This window comes from Clarias gariepinus, chromosome 12 (genome assembly GCF_024256425.1).
Source record: "Clarias gariepinus isolate MV-2021 ecotype Netherlands chromosome 12, CGAR_prim_01v2, whole genome shotgun sequence".
NCBI classification, from domain to species: domain Eukaryota; kingdom Metazoa; phylum Chordata; class Actinopteri; order Siluriformes; family Clariidae; genus Clarias; species Clarias gariepinus.
In genome coordinates, this window is record NC_071111.1 from 33,645,098 (window position 1) to 33,658,557 (window position 13,460).

The window sequence follows — 13,460 nt, forward strand, 5'->3', positions numbered from 1 at the left end:
AAAGTAAGTAAGTAAGTAAGTAAGTAAGTAAGTAAGGTAAAGTAAAGTAAAGTAAAGTAAAGTAAAGTAAATAAAGTTGGCATTTCCTGTTTGAAAACATCCATAATTCGTGTAATTCACAACAAGTCTCCAAATTTACATCAATCTATGGTCAACACATGTAAATTTTGACAAATTAAGGTGAGAGTCCCAAATACATAAAACTTGGAAACCTTTCAATTACTGTGCATACACATTTCTTTCTTTGACATTTTGTATGAGTGCACCATTCCTGGAAGTACTGCAATACCAGGTTGATGCGTGGAGCGGATGGAGCAAGCCCCTGTTCCTGCTCCCTAATCTAAAAATCCATTTAATATAAGGTCCTCGTATGGAGGACGTATCAGATATTAAACTGATAAGAACAGATACTACACTTGATCTTAGCCAAAAGGCCGAGAAGCGATAACCCGTAAACTTCCCAAGACAAGGGTTCACACCTGGACTTCGGGATGACTTCAGGAGGGTAGGTGGTAACATCGGTTGGAAGCTCAGGCCCAGAGACCAGGAAATTTCCTTTCATTTCTCACTTTAAACACAATCAAAAATCAGCTTTGCAAGAGCAAAGCCCACAAAAATAAGGTAAACTCATCAACGTTCCTCTCCACGGAAATCTTTAGTAAAAGGCGAAAGATTTATGCGTGATTGAAGAGAAACCTGAGATACTTTGGAGGTGGGACCAGGCCCCTGGTCCAGTGTTGCACAGGTAGAGAGCTACCTTAGGGTGAGGGGGCCTGTGAAAGAAGGTTATTGTAAATAGGCGGAGCAGCACAAGGTCAGTAATCGGCAGTAAGAAATGAGGGCTATTCAAATTTTGCCAACAAGGACCAGGTGAGACTTGTGTGCTGTGTCCCTAGAAACGGAAGGCAGTAAAAAAAGAGTGTGGGAGGGAAAGGGGTAAATGGGCAGGGCTGAGATGCAGGCGGAGTGGTGGGCAGTGTGTGTGTGTGTAAAAGTAAGTAAGTAAGTAAGTAAGTAAGTAAGTAAGGTAAAGTAAAGTAAAGTAAAGTAAAGTAAAGTAAAGTTGGCATTTCCTGTTTGAAAACATCCATAATTCATGTAATTCACAACAAGTCCAAATTTACATCAATCTATGGTCAACACATGTAAATTTTGACAAATTAAGGTGAGAGTCCCAAATACATAAAACTTGGAAACCTTTCAATTACTGTGCATACACATTTCTTTCTTTGACATTTTGTATGAGTGCACCATTCCTGGAAGTACTGCAATACCAGGTTGATGCGTGGAGCGGATGGAGCAAGCCCCTGTTCCTGCTCCCTAATCTAAAAATCCATTTAATATAAGGTCCTCGTATGGAGGACGTATCAGATATTAAACTGATAAGAACAGATACTACACTTGATCTTAGCCAAAAGGCCGAGAAGCGATAACCCGTAAACTTCCCAAGACAAGGGTTCACACCTGGACTTCGGGATGACTTCAGGAGGGTAGGTGGTAACATTGGTTGGAAGCTCAGGCCCAGAGACCAGGAAATTTCCTTTCATTTCTCACTTTAAACACAATCAAAAATCAGCTTTGCAAGAGCAAAGCCCACAAAAATAAGGTAAACTCATCAACGTTCCTCTCCACGGAAATCTTTAGTAAAAGGCGAAAGATTTATGCGTGATTGAAGAGAAACCTGAGATACTTTGGAGGTGGGACCAGGCCCCTGGTCCAGTGTTGCACAGGTAGAGAGCTACCTTAGGGTGAGGGGGCCTGTGAAAGAAGGTTATTGTAAATAGGCGGAGCAGCACAAGGTCAGTAATCGGCAGTAAGAAATGAGGGCTATTCAAATTTTGCCAACAAGGACCAGGTGAGACTTGTGTGCTGTGTCCCTAGAAACGGAAGGCAGTAAAAAAAGAGTGTGGGAGGGAAAGGGGTAAATGGGCAGGGCTGAGATGCAGGCGGAGTGGTGGGCAGTGTGTGTGTGTGTAAAAGTAAGTAAGTAAGTAAGTAAGTAAGGTAAAGTAAAGTAAAGTAAAGTAAAGTTGGCATTTCCTGTTTGAAAACATCCATAATTCGTGTAATTCACAACAAGTCTCCAAATTTACATCAATCTATGGTCAACACATGTAAATTTTGACAAATTAAGGTGAGAGTCCCAAATACATAAAACTTGGAAACCTTTCAATTACTGTGCATACACATTTCTTTCTTTGACATTTTGTATGAGTGCACCATTCCTGGAAGTACTGCAATACCAGGTTGATGCGTGGAGCGGATGGAGCAAGCCCCTGTTCCTGCTCCCTAATCTAAAAATCCATTTAATATAAGGTCCTCGTATGGAGGACGTATCAGATATTAAACTGATAAGAACAGATACTACACTTGATCTTAGCCAAAAGGCCGAGAAGCGATAACCCGTAAACTTCCCAAGACAAGGGTTCACACCTGGACTTCGGGATGACTTCAGGAGGGTAGGTGGTAACATCGGTTGGAAGCTCAGGCCCAGAGACCAGGAAATTTCCTTTCATTTCTCACTTTAAACACAATCAAAAATCAGCTTTGCAAGAGCAAAGCCCACAAAAATAAGGTAAACTCATCAACGTTCCTCTCCACGGAAATCTTTAGTAAAAGGCGAAAGATTTATGCGTGATTGAAGAGAAACCTGAGATACTTTGGAGGTGGGACCAGGCCCCTGGTCCAGTGTTGCACAGGTAGAGAGCTACCTTAGGGTGAGGGGGCCTGTGAAAGAAGGTTATTGTAAATAGGCGGAGCAGCACAAGGTCAGTAATCGGCAGTAAGAAATGAGGGCTATTCAAATTTTGCCAACAAGGACCAGGTGAGACTTGTGTGCTGTGTCCCTAGAAACGGAAGGCAGTAAAAAAAGAGTGTGGGAGGGAAAGGGGTAAATGGGCAGGGCTGAGATGCAGGCGGAGTGGTGGGCAGTGTGTGTGTGTGTAAAAGTAAGTAAGTAAGTAAGTAAGTAAGTAAGGTAAAGTAAAGTAAAGTAAAGTAAAGTAAAGTAAAGTAAAGTTGGCATTTCCTGTTTGAAAACATCCATAATTCGTGTAATTCACAACAAGTCTCCAAATTTACATCAATCTATGGTCAACACATGTAAATTTTGACAAATTAAGGTGAGAGTCCCAAATACATAAAACTTGGAAACCTTTCAATTACTGTGCATACACATTTCTTTCTTTGACATTTTGTATGAGTGCACCATTCCTGGAAGTACTGCAATACCAGGTTGATGCGTGGAGCGGATGGAGCAAGCCCCTGTTCCTGCTCCCTAATCTAAAAATCCATTTAATATAAGGTCCTCGTATGGAGGACGTATCAGATATTAAACTAATAAGAACAGATACTACACTTGATCTTAGCCAAAAGGCCGAGAAGCGATAACCCGTAAACTTCCCAAGACAAGGGTTCACACCTGGACTTCGGGATGACTTCAGGAGGGTAGGTGGTAACATCGGTTGGAAGCTCAGGCCCAGAGACCAGGAAATTTCCTTTCATTTCTCACTTTAAACACAATCAAAAATCAGCTTTGCAAGAGCAAAGCCCACAAAAATAAGGTAAACTCATCAACGTTCCTCTCCACGGAAATCTTTAGTAAAAGGCGAAAGATTTATGCGTGATTGAAGAGAAACCTGAGATACTTTGGAGGTGGGACCAGGCCCCTGGTCCAGTGTTGCACAGGTAGAGAGCTACCTTAGGGTGAGGGGGCCTGTGAAAGAAGGTTATTGTAAATAGGCGGAGCAGCACAAGGTCAGTAATCGGCAGTAAGAAATGAGGGCTATTCAAATTTTGCCAACAAGGACCAGGTGAGACTTGTGTGCTGTGTCCCTAGAAACGGAAGGCAGTAAAAAAAGAGTGTGGGAGGGAAAGGGGTAAATGGGCAGGGCTGAGATGCAGGCGGAGTGGTGGGCAGTGTGTGTGTGTGTAAAAGTAAGTAAGTAAGTAAGTAAGTAAGGTAAAGTAAAGTAAAGTAAAGTAAAGTAAAGTAAAGTAAAGTAAAGTAAAGTAAAGTTGGCATTTCCTGTTTGAAAACATCCATAATTCGTGTAATTCACAACAAGTCTCCAAATTTACATCAATCTATGGTCAACACATGTAAATTTTGACAAATTAAGGTGAGAGTCCCAAATACATAAAACTTGGAAACCTTTCAATTACTGTGCATACACATTTCTTTCTTTGACATTTTGTATGAGTGCACCATTCCTGGAAGTACTGCAATACCAGGTTGATGCGTGGAGCGGATGGAGCAAGCCCCTGTTCCTGCTCCCTAATCTAAAAATCCATTTAATATAAGGTCCTCGTATGGAGGACGTATCAGATATTAAACTGATAAGAACAGATACTACACTTGATCTTAGCCAAAAGGCCGAGAAGCGATAACCCGTAAACTTCCCAAGACAAGGGTTCACACCTGGACTTCGGGATGACTTCAGGAGGGTAGGTGGTAACATCGGTTGGAAGCTCAGGCCCAGAGACCAGGAAATTTCCTTTCATTTCTCACTTTAAACACAATCAAAAATCAGCTTTGCAAGAGCAAAGCCCACAAAAATAAGGTAAACTCATCAACGTTCCTCTCCACGGAAATCTTTAGTAAAAGGCGAAAGATTTATGCGTGATTGAAGAGAAACCTGAGATACTTTGGAGGTGGGACCAGGCCCCTGGTCCAGTGTTGCACAGGTAGAGAGCTACCTTAGGGTGAGGGGGCCTGTGAAAGAAGGTTATTGTAAATAGGCGGAGCAGCACAAGGTCAGTAATCGGCAGTAAGAAATGAGGGCTATTCAAATTTTGCCAACAAGGACCAGGTGAGACTTGTGTGCTGTGTCCCTAGAAACGGAAGGCAGTAAAAAAAGAGTGTGGGAGGGAAAGGGGTAAATGGGCAGGGCTGAGATGCAGGCGGAGTGGTGGGCAGTGTGTGTGTGTGTAAAAGTAAGTAAGTAAGTAAGTAAGTAAGTAAGTAAGGTAAAGTAAAGTAAAGTAAAGTAAAGTAAAGTAAAGTAAAGTTGGCATTTCCTGTTTGAAAACATCCATAATTCGTGTAATTCACAACAAGTCTCCAAATTTACATCAATCTATGGTCAACACATGTAAATTTTGACAAATTAAGGTGAGAGTCCCAAATACATAAAACTTGGAAACCTTTCAATTACTGTGCATACACATTTCTTTCTTTGACATTTTGTATGAGTGCACCATTCCTGGAAGTACTGCAATACCAGGTTGATGCGTGGAGCCGATGGAGCAAGCCCCTGTTCCTGCTCCCTAATCTAAAAATCCATTTAATATAAGGTCCTCGTATGGAGGATGTATCAGATATTAAACTGATAAGAACAGATACTACACTTGATCTTAGCCAAAAGGCCGAGAAGCGATAACCCGTAAACTTCCCAAGACAAGGGTTCACACCTGGACTTCAGGATGACTTCAGGAGGGTAGGTGGTAACATCGGTTGGAAGCTCAGGCCCAGAGACCAGGAAATTCCCTTTCATTTCTCACTTTAAACACAATCAAAAATCAGCTTTGCAAGAGCAAAGCCCACAAAAATAAGGTAAACTCATCAACGTTCCTCTCCACGGAAATCTTTAGTAAAAGGCGAAAGATTTATGCGTGATTGAAGAGAAACCTGAGATACTTTGGAGGTGGGACCAGGCCCCTGGTCCAGTGTTGCACAGGTAGAGAGCTACCTTAGGGTGAGGGGGCCTGTGAAAGAAGGTTATTGTAAATAGGCGGAGCAGCACAAGGTCAGTAATCGGCAGTAAGAAATGAGGGCTATTCAAATTTTGCCAACAAGGACCAGGTGAGATTTGTGTGCTGTGTCCCTAGAAACGGAAGGCAGTAAAAAAAGAGTGTGGGAGGGAAAGGGGTAAATGGGCAGGGCTGAGATGCAGGCGGAGTGGTGGGCAGTGTGTGTGTGTGTAAAAGTAAGTAAGTAAGTAAGTAAGTAAGTAAGTAAGTAAGGTAAAGTAAAGTAAAGTAAAGTAAAGTAAAGTTGGCATTTCCTGTTTGAAAACATCCATAATTCGTGTAATTCACAACAAGTCTCCAAATTTACATCAATCTATGGTCAACACATGTAAATTTTGACAAATTAAGGTGAGAGTCCCAAATACATAAAACTTGGAAACCTTTCAATTACTGTGCATACACATTTCTTTCTTTGACATTTTGTATGAGTGCACCATTCCTGGAAGTACTGCAATACCAGGTTGATGCGTGGAGCGGATGGAGCAAGCCCCTGTTCCTGCTCCCTAATCTAAAAATCCATTTAATATAAGGTCCTCATATGGAGGACGTATCAGATATTAAACTGATAAGAACAGATACTACACTTGATCTTAGCCAAAAGGCCGAGAAGCGATAACCCATAAACTTCCCAAGACAAGGGTTCACACCTGGACTTCGGGATGACTTCAGGAGGGTAGGTGGTAACATCGGTTGGAAGCTCAGGCCCAGAGACCAGGAAATTTCCTTTCATTTCTCACTTTAAACACAATCAAAAATCAGCTTTGCAAGAGCAAAGCCCACAAAAATAAGGTAAACTCATCAACGTTCCTCTCCACGGAAATCTTTAGTAAAAGGCGAAAGATTTATGCGTGATTGAAGAGAAACCTGAGATACTTTGGAGGTGGGACCAGGCCCCTGGTCCAGTGTTGCACAGGTAGAGAGCTACCTTAGGGTGAGGGGGCCTGTGAAAGAAGGTTATTGTAAATAGGCGGAGCAGCACAAGGTCAGTAATCGGCAGTAAGAAATGAGGGCTATTCAAATTTTGCCAACAAGGACCAGGTGAGACTTGTGTGCTGTGTCCCTAGAAACGGAAGGCAGTAAAAAAAGAGTGTGGGAGGGAAAGGGGTAAATGGGCAGGGCTGAGATGCAGGCGGAGTGGTGGGCAGTGTGTGTGTGTGTAAAAGTAAGTAAGTAAGTAAGTAAGTAAGGTAAAGTAAAGTAAAGTAAAGTAAAGTAAAGTAAAGTAAAGTTGGCATTTCCTGTTTGAAAACATCCATAATTCGTGTAATTCACAACAAGTCTCCAAATTTACATCAATCTATGGTCAACACATGTAAATTTTGACAAATTAAGGTGAGAGTCCCAAATACATAAAACTTGGAAACCTTTCAATTACTGTGCATACACATTTCTTTCTTTGACATTCTGTATGAGTGCACCATTCCTGGAAGTACTGCAATACCAGGTTGATGCGTGGAGCGGATGGAGCAAGCCCCTGTTCCTGCTCCCTAATCTAAAAATCCATTTAATATAAGGTCCTCGTATGGAGGACGTATCAGATATTAAACTGATAAGAACAGATACTACACTTGATCTTAGCCAAAAGGCCGAGAAGCGATAACCCGTAAACTTCCCAAGACAAGGGTTCACACCTGGACTTCGGGATGACTTCAGGAGGGTAGGTGGTAACATCGGTTGGAAGCTCAGGCCCAGAGACCAGGAAATTTCCTTTCATTTCTCACTTTAAACACAATCAAAAATCAGCTTTGCAAGAGCAAAGCCCACAAAAATAAGGTGAACTCATCAACGTTCCTCTCCACGGAAATCTTTAGTAAAAGGCGAAAGATTTATGCGTGATTGAAGAGAAACCTGAGATACTTTGGAGGTGGGACCAGGCCCCTGGTCCAGTGTTGCACAGGTAGAGAGCTACCTTAGGGTGAGGGGGCCTGTGAAAGAAGGTTATTGTAAATAGGCGGAGCAGCACAAGGTCAGTAATCGGCAGTAAGAAATGAGGGCTATTCAAATTTTGCCAACAAGGACCAGGTGAGACATGTGTGCTGTGTCCCTAGAAACGGAAGGCAGTAAAAAAAGAGTGTGGGAGGGAAAGGGGTAAATGGGCAGGGCTGAGATGCAGGCGGAGTGGTGGGCAGTGTGTGTGTGTGTAAAAGTAAGTAAGTAAGTAAGGTAAAGTAAAGTAAAGTAAAGTAAAGTTGGCATTTCCTGTTTGAAAACATCCATAATTCGTGTAATTCACAACAAGTCTCCAAATTTACATCAATCTATGGTCAACACATGTAAATTTTGACAAATTAAGGTGAGAGTCCCAAATACATAAAACTTGGAAACCTTTCAATTACTGTGCATACACATTTCTTTCTTTGACATTTTGTATGAGTGCACCATTCCTGGAAGTACTGCAATACCAGGTTGATGCGTGGAGCAAGCCCCTGTTCCTGCTCCCTAATCTAAAAATCCATTTAATATAAGGTCCTCGTATGGAGGACGTATCAGATATTAAACTGATAAGAACAGATACTACACTTGATCTTAGCCAAAAGGCCGAGAAGCGATAACCCGTAAACTTCCCAAGACAAGGGTTCACACCTGGACTTCGGGATGACTTCAGGAGGGTAGGTGGTAACATCGGTTGGAAGCTCAGGCCCAGAGACCAGGAAATTTCCTTTCATTTCTCACTTTAAACACAATCAAAAATCAGCTTTGCAAGAGCAAAGCCCACAAAAATAAGGTAAACTCATCAACGTTCCTCTCCACGGAAATCTTTAGTAAAAGGCGAAAGATTTATGCGTGATTGAAGAGAAACCTGAGATACTTTGGAGGTGGGACCAGGCCCCTGGTCCAGTGTTGCACAGGTAGAGAGCTACCTTAGGGTGAGGGGGCCTGTGAAAGAAGGTTATTGTAAATAGGCGGAGCAGCACAAGGTCAGTAATCGGCAGTAAGAAATGAGGGCTATTCAAATTTTGCCAACAAGGACCAGGTGAGACTTGTGTGCTGTGTCCCTAGAAACGGAAGGCAGTAAAAAAAGAGTGTGGGAGGGAAAGGGGTAAATGGGCAGGGCTGAGATGCAGGCGGAGTGGTGGGCAGTGTGTGTGTGTGTAAAAGTAAGTAAGTAAGTAAGTAAGTAAGGTAAAGTAAAGTAAAGTAAAGTAAAGTTGGCATTTCCTGTTTGAAAACATCCATAATTCGTGTAATTCACAACAAGTCTCCAAATTTACATCAATCTATGGTCAACACATGTAAATTTTGACAAATTAAGGTGAGAGTCCCAAATACATAAAACTTGGAAACCTTTCAATTACTGTGCATACACATTTCTTTCTTTGACATTCTGTATGAGTGCACCATTCCTGGAAGTACTGCAATACCAGGTTGATGCGTGGAGCGGATGGAGCAAGCCCCTGTTCCTGCTCCCTAATCTAAAAATCCATTTAATATAAGGTCCTCGTATGGAGGACGTATCAGATATTAAACTGATAAGAACAGATACTACACTTGATCTTAGCCAAAAGGCCAAGAAGCGATAACCCGTAAACTTCCCAAGACAAGGGTTCACACCTGGACTTCGGGATGACTTCAGGAGGGTAGGTGGTAACATCGGTTGGAAGCTCAGGCCCAGAGACCAGGAAATTTCCTTTCATTTCTCACTTTAAACACAATCAAAAATCAGCTTTGCAAGAGCAAAGCCCACAAAAATAAGGTAAACTCATCAACGTTCCTCTCCACGGAAATCTTTAGTAAAAGGCGAAAGATTTATGCGTGATTGAAGAGAAACCTGAGATACTTTGGAGGTGGGACCAGGCCCCTGGTCCAGTGTTGCACAGGTAGAGAGCTACCTTAGGGTGAGGGGGCCTGTGAAAGAAGGTTATTGTAAATAGGCGGAGCAGCACAAGGTCAGTAATCGGCAGTAAGAAATGAGGGCTATTCAAATTTTGCCAACAAGGACCAGGTGAGACTTGTGTGCTGTGTCCCTAGAAACGGAAGGCAGTAAAAAAAGAGTGTGGGAGGGAAAGGGGTAAATGGGCAGGGCTGAGATGCAGGCGGAGTGGTGGGCAGTGTGTGTGTGTGTAAAAGTAAGTAAGTAAGTAAGGTAAAGTAAAGTAAAGTAAAGTAAAGTAAAGTAAAGTAAAGTTGGCATTTCCTGTTTGAAAACATCCATAATTCGTGTAATTCACAACAAGTCTCCAAATTTACATCAATCTATGGTCAACACATGTAAATTTTGACAAATTAAGGTGAGAGTCCCAAATACATAAAACTTGGAAACCTTTCAATTACTGTGCATATACATTTCTTTCTTTGACATTTTGTATGAGTGCACCATTCCTGGAAGTACTGCAATACCAGGTTGATGCGTGGAGCAAGCCCCTGTTCCTGCTCCCTAATCTAAAAATCCATTTAATATAAGGTCCTCGTATGGAGGACGTATCAGATATTAAACTGATAAGAACAGATACTACACTTGATCTTAGCCAAAAGGCCGAGAAGCGATAACCCGTAAACTTCCCAAGACAAGGGTTCACACCTGGACTTCGGGATGACTTCAGGAGGGTAGGTGGTAACATCGGTTGGAAGCTCAGGCCCAGAGACCAGGAAATTTCCTTTCATTTCTCACTTTAAACACAATCAAAAATCAGCTTTGCAAGAGCAAAGCCCACAAAAATAAGGTAAACTCATCAACGTTCCTCTCCACGGAAATCTTTAGTAAAAGGCGAAAGATTTATGCGTGATTGAAGAGAAACCTGAGATACTTTGGAGGTGGGACCAGGCCCCTGGTCCAGTGTTGCACAGGTAGAGAGCTACCTTAGGGTGAGGGGGCCTGTGAAAGAAGGTTATTGTAAATAGGCGGAGCAGCACAAGGTCAGTAATCGGCAGTAAGAAATGAGGGCTATTCAAATTTTGCCAACAAGGACCAGGTGAGACTTGTGTGCTGTGTCCCTAGAAACGGAAGGCAGTAAAAAAAGAGTGTGGGAGGGAAAGGGGTAAATGGGCAGGGCTGAGATGCAGGCGGAGTGGTGGGCAGTGTGTGTGTGTGTAAAAGTAAGTAAGTAAGTAAGTAAGTAAGGTAAAGTAAAGTAAAGTAAAGTAAAGTAAAGTAAAGTTGGCATTTCCTGTTTGAAAACATCCATAATTCGTGTAATTCACAACAAGTCTCCAAATTTACATCAATCTATGGTCAACACATGTAAATTTTGACAAATTAAGGTGAGAGTCCCAAATACATAAAACTTGGAAACCTTTCAATTACTGTGCATACACATTTCTTTCTTTGACATTCTGTATGAGTGCACCATTCCTGGAAGTACTGCAATACCAGGTTGATGCGTGGAGCGGATGGAGCAAGCCCCTGTTCCTGCTCCCTAATCTAAAAATCCATTTAATATAAGGTCCTCGTATGGAGGACGTATCAGATATTAAACTGATAAGAACAGATACTACACTTGATCTTAGCCAAAAGGCCGAGAAGCGATAACCCGTAAACTTCCCAAGACAAGGGTTCACACCTGGACTTCGGGATGACTTCAGGAGGGTAGGTGGTAACATCGGTTGGAAGCTCAGGCCCAGAGACCAGGAAATTTCCTTTCATTTCTCACTTTAAACACAATCAAAAATCAGCTTTGCAAGAGCAAAGCCCACAAAAATAAGGTAAACTCATCAACGTTCCTCTCCACGGAAATCTTTAGTAAAAGGCGAAAGATTTATGCGTGATTGAAGAGAAACCTGAGATACTTTGGAGGTGGGACCAGGCCCCTGGTCCAGTGTTGCACAGGTAGAGAGCTACCTTAGGGTGAGGGGGCCTGTGAAAGAAGGTTATTGTAAATAGGCGGAGCAGCACAAGGTCAGTAATCGGCAGTAAGAAATGAGGGCTATTCAAATTTTGCCAACAAGGACCAGGTGAGACTTGTGTGCTGTGTCCCTAGAAACGGAAGGCAGTAAAAAAAGAGTGTGGGAGGGAAAGGGGTAAATGGGCAGGGCTGAGATGCAGGCGGAGTGGTGGGCAGTGTGTGTAAAAGTAAGTAAGTAAGTAAGTAAGGTAAAGTAAAGTAAAGTAAAGTTGGCATTTCCTGTTTGAAAACATCCACAATTCGTGTAATTCACAACAAGTCTCCAAATTTACATCAATCTATGGTCAACACATGTAAATTTTGACAAATTAAGGTGAGAGTCCCAAATACATAAAACTTGGAAACCTTTCAATTACTGTGCATACACATTTCTTTCTTTGACATTTTGTATGAGTGCACCATTCCTGGAAGTACTGCAATACCAGGTTGATGCGTGGAGCGGATGGAGCAAGCCCCTGTTCCTGCTCCCTAATCTAAAAATCCTTTTAATATAAGGTCCTCGTATGGAGAACGTATCAGATATTAAACTGATAAGAACAGATACTACACTTGATCTTAGCCAAAAGGCCGAGAAGCGATAACCCGTAAACTTCCCAAGACAAGGGTTCACACCTGGACTTCGGGATGACTTCAGGAGGGTAGGTGGTAACATCGGTTGGAAGCTCAGGCCCAGAGACCAGGAAATTTCCTTTCATTTCTCACTTTAAACACAATCAAAAATCAGCTTTGCAAGAGCAAAGCCCACAAAAATAAGGTAAACTCATCAACGTTCCTCTCCACGGAAATCTTTAGTAAAAGGCGAAAGATTTATGCGTGATTGAAGAGAAACCTGAGATACTTTGGAGGTGGGACCAGGCCCCTGGTCCAGTGTTGCACAGGTAGAGAGCTACCTTAGGGTGAGGAGGCCTGTGAAAGAAGGTTATTGTAAATAGGCGGAGCAGCACAAGGTCAGTAATCGGCAGTAAGAAATGAGGGCTATTCAAATTTTGCCAACAAGGACCAGGTGAGACTTGTGTGCTGTGTCCCTAGAAACGGAAGGCAGTAAAAAAAGAGTGTGGGAGGGAAAGGGGTAAATGGGCAGGGCTGAGATGCAGACGGAGTGATGGGCAGTGTGTGTGTGTGTAAAAGTAAGTAAGTAAGTAAGTAAGTAAGTAAAGTAAAGTAAAGTAAAGTTGGCATTTCCTGTTTGAAAACATCCATAATTCGTGTAATTCACAACAAGTCTCCAAATTTACATCAATCTATGGTCAACACATGTAAATTTTGACAAATTAAGGTGAGAGTCCCAAATACATAAAACTTGGAAACCTTTCAATTACTGTGCATACACATTTCTTTCTTTGACATTTTGTATGAGTGCACCATTCCTGGAAGTACTGCAATACCAGGTTGATGCGTGGAGCGGATGGAGCAAGCCCCTGTTCCTGCTCCCTAATCTAAAAATCCATTTAATATAAGGTCCTCGTATGGAGGACGTATCAGATATTAAACTGATAAGAACAGATACTACACTTGATCTTAGCCAAAAGGCCGAGAAGCGATAACCCGTAAACTTCCCAAGACAAGGGTTCACACCTGGACTTCGGGATGACTTCAGGAGGGTAGATGGTAACATCGGTCGGAGGGTAGGTGGTAACATAGGTGGTAACATCAGCTTTGCAAGAGCAAAGCCCACAAAAATAAGGTAAACTCATCAACGTTCCTCTCCACGGAAATCTTTAGTAAAAGGCGAAAGATTTATGCGTGATTGAAGAGAAACCTGAGATACTTTGGAGGTGGGACCAGGCCCCTGGTCCAGTGTTGCACAGGTAGAGAGCTACCTTAGGGTGAGGGGGCCTGTGAAAGAAGGTTATTGTAAATAGGCGGAGC

At 42.4% G+C, this 13,460-nt stretch overlaps 28 non-coding genes across 28 annotated transcripts; all 28 read right to left on the minus strand.

Moving 5' to 3' along the window:
* Window positions 1–255: 255 nt before the first annotated feature.
* On the minus strand, window positions 256–446 carry LOC128534768 (U2 spliceosomal RNA). The gene has a single exon (XR_008361535.1). It is a non-coding gene; the product is annotated as a U2 spliceosomal RNA (small nuclear RNA).
* Window positions 447–589: 143 nt separating this feature from the next.
* LOC128534994 (U5 spliceosomal RNA) lies at window positions 590–703 on the minus strand. The gene has a single exon (XR_008361735.1). It is a non-coding gene; the product is annotated as a U5 spliceosomal RNA (small nuclear RNA).
* Window positions 704–1,240: 537 nt separating this feature from the next.
* LOC128534769 (U2 spliceosomal RNA) lies at window positions 1,241–1,431 on the minus strand. The gene has a single exon (XR_008361536.1). It is a non-coding gene; the product is annotated as a U2 spliceosomal RNA (small nuclear RNA).
* Window positions 1,432–1,574: 143 nt separating this feature from the next.
* LOC128534995 (U5 spliceosomal RNA) lies at window positions 1,575–1,688 on the minus strand. The gene has a single exon (XR_008361736.1). It is a non-coding gene; the product is annotated as a U5 spliceosomal RNA (small nuclear RNA).
* Window positions 1,689–2,209: 521 nt separating this feature from the next.
* On the minus strand, window positions 2,210–2,400 carry LOC128534770 (U2 spliceosomal RNA). The gene has a single exon (XR_008361537.1). It is a non-coding gene; the product is annotated as a U2 spliceosomal RNA (small nuclear RNA).
* Window positions 2,401–2,543: 143 nt separating this feature from the next.
* On the minus strand, window positions 2,544–2,657 carry LOC128534996 (U5 spliceosomal RNA). The gene has a single exon (XR_008361737.1). It is a non-coding gene; the product is annotated as a U5 spliceosomal RNA (small nuclear RNA).
* Window positions 2,658–3,197: 540 nt separating this feature from the next.
* On the minus strand, window positions 3,198–3,388 carry LOC128534847 (U2 spliceosomal RNA). The gene has a single exon (XR_008361606.1). It is a non-coding gene; the product is annotated as a U2 spliceosomal RNA (small nuclear RNA).
* Window positions 3,389–3,531: 143 nt separating this feature from the next.
* On the minus strand, window positions 3,532–3,645 carry LOC128534997 (U5 spliceosomal RNA). The gene has a single exon (XR_008361738.1). It is a non-coding gene; the product is annotated as a U5 spliceosomal RNA (small nuclear RNA).
* A 551-nt stretch (window positions 3,646–4,196) lies between these two features.
* LOC128534772 (U2 spliceosomal RNA) lies at window positions 4,197–4,387 on the minus strand. The gene has a single exon (XR_008361539.1). It is a non-coding gene; the product is annotated as a U2 spliceosomal RNA (small nuclear RNA).
* Window positions 4,388–4,530: 143 nt separating this feature from the next.
* Window positions 4,531–4,644, minus strand: LOC128534999 (U5 spliceosomal RNA). The gene has a single exon (XR_008361739.1). It is a non-coding gene; the product is annotated as a U5 spliceosomal RNA (small nuclear RNA).
* Window positions 4,645–5,188: 544 nt separating this feature from the next.
* On the minus strand, window positions 5,189–5,379 carry LOC128534843 (U2 spliceosomal RNA). Its single transcript, XR_008361603.1, has one exon. It is a non-coding gene; the product is annotated as a U2 spliceosomal RNA (small nuclear RNA).
* Window positions 5,380–5,522: 143 nt separating this feature from the next.
* Window positions 5,523–5,636, minus strand: LOC128535000 (U5 spliceosomal RNA). Its single transcript, XR_008361740.1, has one exon. It is a non-coding gene; the product is annotated as a U5 spliceosomal RNA (small nuclear RNA).
* Window positions 5,637–6,174: 538 nt separating this feature from the next.
* Window positions 6,175–6,365, minus strand: LOC128534917 (U2 spliceosomal RNA). Its single transcript, XR_008361665.1, has one exon. It is a non-coding gene; the product is annotated as a U2 spliceosomal RNA (small nuclear RNA).
* Window positions 6,366–6,508: 143 nt separating this feature from the next.
* On the minus strand, window positions 6,509–6,622 carry LOC128535001 (U5 spliceosomal RNA). The gene has a single exon (XR_008361741.1). It is a non-coding gene; the product is annotated as a U5 spliceosomal RNA (small nuclear RNA).
* A 536-nt stretch (window positions 6,623–7,158) lies between these two features.
* Window positions 7,159–7,349, minus strand: LOC128534773 (U2 spliceosomal RNA). Its single transcript, XR_008361540.1, has one exon. It is a non-coding gene; the product is annotated as a U2 spliceosomal RNA (small nuclear RNA).
* A 143-nt stretch (window positions 7,350–7,492) lies between these two features.
* LOC128535071 (U5 spliceosomal RNA) lies at window positions 7,493–7,607 on the minus strand. Its single transcript, XR_008361805.1, has one exon. It is a non-coding gene; the product is annotated as a U5 spliceosomal RNA (small nuclear RNA).
* A 512-nt stretch (window positions 7,608–8,119) lies between these two features.
* Window positions 8,120–8,301, minus strand: LOC128534880 (U2 spliceosomal RNA). The gene has a single exon (XR_008361636.1). It is a non-coding gene; the product is annotated as a U2 spliceosomal RNA (small nuclear RNA).
* A 143-nt stretch (window positions 8,302–8,444) lies between these two features.
* LOC128535003 (U5 spliceosomal RNA) lies at window positions 8,445–8,558 on the minus strand. Its single transcript, XR_008361743.1, has one exon. It is a non-coding gene; the product is annotated as a U5 spliceosomal RNA (small nuclear RNA).
* A 521-nt stretch (window positions 8,559–9,079) lies between these two features.
* Window positions 9,080–9,270, minus strand: LOC128534830 (U2 spliceosomal RNA). The gene has a single exon (XR_008361591.1). It is a non-coding gene; the product is annotated as a U2 spliceosomal RNA (small nuclear RNA).
* A 143-nt stretch (window positions 9,271–9,413) lies between these two features.
* LOC128535004 (U5 spliceosomal RNA) lies at window positions 9,414–9,527 on the minus strand. Its single transcript, XR_008361744.1, has one exon. It is a non-coding gene; the product is annotated as a U5 spliceosomal RNA (small nuclear RNA).
* Window positions 9,528–10,055: 528 nt separating this feature from the next.
* On the minus strand, window positions 10,056–10,237 carry LOC128534882 (U2 spliceosomal RNA). Its single transcript, XR_008361638.1, has one exon. It is a non-coding gene; the product is annotated as a U2 spliceosomal RNA (small nuclear RNA).
* A 143-nt stretch (window positions 10,238–10,380) lies between these two features.
* On the minus strand, window positions 10,381–10,494 carry LOC128535005 (U5 spliceosomal RNA). Its single transcript, XR_008361745.1, has one exon. It is a non-coding gene; the product is annotated as a U5 spliceosomal RNA (small nuclear RNA).
* Window positions 10,495–11,025: 531 nt separating this feature from the next.
* On the minus strand, window positions 11,026–11,216 carry LOC128534774 (U2 spliceosomal RNA). The gene has a single exon (XR_008361541.1). It is a non-coding gene; the product is annotated as a U2 spliceosomal RNA (small nuclear RNA).
* A 143-nt stretch (window positions 11,217–11,359) lies between these two features.
* LOC128535006 (U5 spliceosomal RNA) lies at window positions 11,360–11,473 on the minus strand. Its single transcript, XR_008361746.1, has one exon. It is a non-coding gene; the product is annotated as a U5 spliceosomal RNA (small nuclear RNA).
* Window positions 11,474–11,979: 506 nt separating this feature from the next.
* LOC128534838 (U2 spliceosomal RNA) lies at window positions 11,980–12,170 on the minus strand. The gene has a single exon (XR_008361598.1). It is a non-coding gene; the product is annotated as a U2 spliceosomal RNA (small nuclear RNA).
* Window positions 12,171–12,313: 143 nt separating this feature from the next.
* On the minus strand, window positions 12,314–12,427 carry LOC128535007 (U5 spliceosomal RNA). The gene has a single exon (XR_008361747.1). It is a non-coding gene; the product is annotated as a U5 spliceosomal RNA (small nuclear RNA).
* A 515-nt stretch (window positions 12,428–12,942) lies between these two features.
* Window positions 12,943–13,133, minus strand: LOC128534775 (U2 spliceosomal RNA). Its single transcript, XR_008361542.1, has one exon. It is a non-coding gene; the product is annotated as a U2 spliceosomal RNA (small nuclear RNA).
* A 110-nt stretch (window positions 13,134–13,243) lies between these two features.
* LOC128535008 (U5 spliceosomal RNA) lies at window positions 13,244–13,357 on the minus strand. Its single transcript, XR_008361748.1, has one exon. It is a non-coding gene; the product is annotated as a U5 spliceosomal RNA (small nuclear RNA).
* Window positions 13,358–13,460: the final 103 nt, after the last annotated feature.